General features: G+C 47.3%; 1 long non-coding RNA gene across 1 annotated transcript; it reads left to right on the forward strand.

The window, feature by feature from the left end:
- The first annotated feature begins 518 nt into the window (after nt 1-518).
- On the forward strand, nt 519-3950 carry LOC138674257 (uncharacterized). Its single transcript, XR_011320556.1, has 3 exons — nt 519-616; nt 2766-2919; nt 3012-3950. It is a non-coding gene; the product is annotated as an uncharacterized lncRNA (long non-coding RNA).
- Nucleotides 3951-4172: the final 222 nt, after the last annotated feature.

Raw genomic sequence — 4172 nt, forward strand, 5'->3', positions numbered from 1 at the left:
CTTCTATGCATGGCTCAGCGTCCTCCCCCTTCTATGCATGGCTCAGCGTCCTCCCCGTCCTCCCCCTTCTATGCATGGCTCAGCGTGCTCCCCCTTCTATGCATGGCTCAGCGTCCACCCCCTTCTATGCATGGCTCAGCGTCCTCCCCCTTCTATGCATGGCTCAGCGTCCTCCCCGTCCTCCCCCTTCTATGCATGGCTCAGCGTGCTCCCCCTTCTATGCATGGCTCAGCGTCCACCCCCTTCTATGCATGGCTCAGCGTCCTCCCCCTTCTATGCATGGCTCAGCGTCCTCCGCCTTCTATGCATGGCTCAGCGTCCTCCCCCTTCTATGCATGGCTCAGCGTCCTCCGCCTTCTATGTATGGCTCAGCGTCCTCCCCGTTCTCCCCCTTCTATGCATGGCTCAGCGTCCTCCCTGTCCTCCTTCTTCTATGCATGGCTAAGCGTCCTCCACGTCCGCGCCCTTCTATGCATGGCTCTGCATGGCTCTCCCCCGTTCTCCCCCATCATACTCACCCACCTTGCGTGGTCCTGCACGTCCCTGCATCTCTGTTGTCCGGCGCCGGCAGCTCTCCTCGCCTCTGCTCAGCGGTCACGTGATACCGCTCATTAAGGTAATGAATATGTACACAAAGAAAAGGAACTACTACTAACTGCCACCGCCAGTTGTGTATACAGGCCGATTGGACACCCGTTACAGGTAGCATATGGCTTCAGGGGTACGGTTTACAAAGCAAGAGGAGCAGAACTATTACATTCTAGATATTTAATCCAGGAAGATAGGCAGTGTTTATAAAAAATATACAAGATTATACAAAACTAGATGGTGGCCCGATTCTAACGCATCGGGTATTCTAGAATTTGCATGAAGACGTAGTATATTGCACAGCCCACGTAGTATATTGCCCAGTCACGTAGTATATTGCCCAGCTACCTAGTATATTGCCCAGTCACAGTAGTATATTGCCCAGCCACGTAGTATATTGCCCAGCCACGTAGTATATTGCCCAGTCACATAGTATATTGCCCAGCGACGTAGTATATTGCCCAGCGACGTAGTATATTGCCCAGCCACATAGTATGTTGCCCAGTCACGTAGTATATTGCCCAGCTACGTAGTATACAGCACAGACACATAGTATATTGCCCAGCTACGTAGTGTATTGCCCATCCACGTAGTATATTGCCCAGTCACGTAGTATATTGCCCAGTCACGTAGTATATTGCCCAGCGACATAGTATACAGCACAGAGCCACGTAGTATACAGCACAGAGCCACGTAGTATACAGCACAGAGCCACGTAGTATACTGCCCAGTCATGTAATATATAGCACAGCCCACGGAGTATATAACACTGCCTATGTAGTATACAGCACAGAGCCACGCGGTATATAACACAGCCCACGTAGTATACAGCAGTGTGGGCACCATATCCCTGTTAAAAAAAATGAAAATAAAAAATAGTTATATACTCACCTCCTGGGATCCAGCGGAGCTCCGGCGAAATTACCCAGATGACTTAGCGGTCTCTGCTTTACGGCCGGCACTGACACAGTCAGTGCAGGGAAGCTGACGGCGGGGGATGTGACAGACATCAGAATGTGAGTATGTAGTGTTTTTTTTTTTTTACTTTTACAATGGCAACCAAGGTAAATATCAGGTTACTAAGCGCGGCCCTGCGCTTAGTAACCCGATATTTACCCTGGTTACCCGGGGACTTCGGCATCGTTGAAGACAGTTTCAACGATGCCGAAGTCGTTCCCCGAATCGTTGGTCGCTGGAGAGAGCTGTCTGTGTGACAGCTCCCCAGCGACCACACAACGACTTACCAACGATCACGGCCAGGTCGTATCGCTGGTCGTGATCGATGGTAAGTCGTTTAGTGTAACGGTACCTTTACCTCTGAAGGTGTTAGATTTTCCACTTATCTGCCCCCTGAATATACAAATCTCTGTGGTAATTACATGGTCACTGCAGAATGTCTCTGCTTGAAAGTTAGAGTGTCAGCTCTTCTCTAGTTATAATTAGCTTTCAATCTTCCCCATACAGTAGGTTTAATATGAATTGGGTGGGGGTGAAATACGTCCTCTCCCTGGAGATGTCTGTATTGATTTTAACTTTCTCTGACACAAACTATCCAGATTATCATCCAGATACACAGTCATATATAAAAAATCTAGGAGTTCGGCCCCTTTCACACATCGGTTTTTTGCCATCAGTCACAACCCATTGACTCGACGGATCGACTGATCCATCACAGATTGTGGAAAACTGATGCGACAGATTCGTTTTTTCGACGGATCCGACTAGCGGATCTGGCTAAATAAATCGGAGCATGCTCAGTTAAAAAAATGGAATCCGTTGCCGGAATCCATCATTTGATGGATCCGGCGCCCATAGGCTTCCATTCGAACAAACGTTCCCCGATTTTGATGATCGACCTCAAGAGGTTCAGCAAGAAATTTGTAAGTACCATCCTTTATGCAAAAATGGGTTTTTATATTGGGTTCATGATAAAAAATAAGCATGAACACATCATATGTGGTGTGTTTATGAGTGAAGTAAATGATCCATGCTCTTGGTTGAAGATGCAAAAACATTACCAAGACACACAAATATGGATGAAATGTAGTAGCTATTGTCCTTTAATATATTCCCCAAGGAATTTTATGTCCCCCTCGGCTCCTGGGCCCGTGTGTGATTGCAAACCCTGTTTGAGTTATGTGCGTGATATTTATATACCAAATGTTGTATCTTTGCAGTCAATGATGTCACTAGACGCTGGCGGAGTTGCCGTAACCAATACCGGCGTGAACGACAACTTCCTGGGCGGAGTAGTGATGCAGCCACAAAAAAAAGAAAATACCTATATTTTGATCGCCTTAATTTTCTTGCACCGGTGATAGAGCTCAGACCGTAAGTGCATGCATGTCTCAAAAAATGTGACACATCTTATTACGTGAATATGTATGTATTTTTTCTAATTAAAAATCTTTTGTGAAATACAGAACAGAGTCAAATCTGACAGAAAGGGAGACTGCATCTGACTCTGAGTTGGTGATTGACCCTGTTGGTGAAGAGGCAGAAATGGCTGGACCATCTGGGCAAACAACAGGCAGCAACCAACCACCACCACCACAACCAGCAGCAGCGTCTTCTGCCACACAGGAGGCAAATCCAGAGGTGGAGGAAGGAGCCCAGAGCAGCAGTCCAACCTTGGCTCTGGATACCTCACCACAGCCTAATACCAGACCAAACCGTGGTCGGCGCAGAAGGGTGGCTTCGAACATTGGCACCAGGAGGCAAGTGGATACAGGGGTGTTGGACTATTTGTCCAGAGCTGCCCATGACGATGGGGAGGAAGCGTACTTCCGCAGTCTTCCCGCTATTTACGGCCCATTCCACGCTCGCTAAGGCTGCGGACCAGAGGTTGTATCCAAATATTGATAGATGCAGCCACACCCCCAAACAACCCCACTGATGTTTTTAATTATCTGGAACGGTGGCAAATGTCAGCTACCAACCTTCTGGCGGTGCAAGACCTTCCACAGGACCAATCACAAACTGTCGCAGCACCAACCCCGCAACCTATAGCTCCACAACATCAGCATGCCCAAAGCACCCAACAACCCCAAAACAGGGCAATTTATGATTATCCTGCAACTGCCCAATATGACCACTTGAACAGACACATGTTTGGAGGCTGGTCCCAACATGTGTCTGCTCGACATGGCCATATTGGGGGGTCTGACCAAATGGGACAAGCCGATACCCAGGACTTGATGCCCTTCTACCCTCAACATCAAGTGTTAAGTCATACACATGATCGAAACTTGCCACAACAACCTCAATTTAGATCAACACTAACACAGGTTGACAGTCTGGTTGGTCAACCACCCAGGCAAAGTTCCGCACATGCTGGACACCCGCCATCACCATCACCACCCCCAACCTACCAGAACCTGTAATTTTGTTTAAAAATTTTTGGCCTGTCATTTTGGCTGTTGTATGGCCTAAGTTTTTTTTTACCTTGGCATGTAAATCTGTTGTTCATATGGCTCTAATTACATATGCTGATAATATGTTTGGAGAATATATAAATATATACTATGAGCAGTAAAAATTTGTTTGCAAATCGGAGTGTTATGTATTGGTCAAACTACATACAT

This window comes from Ranitomeya imitator, chromosome 4 (assembly GCF_032444005.1).
Source record: "Ranitomeya imitator isolate aRanImi1 chromosome 4, aRanImi1.pri, whole genome shotgun sequence".
NCBI lineage: Eukaryota > Metazoa > Chordata > Amphibia > Anura > Dendrobatidae > Ranitomeya > Ranitomeya imitator.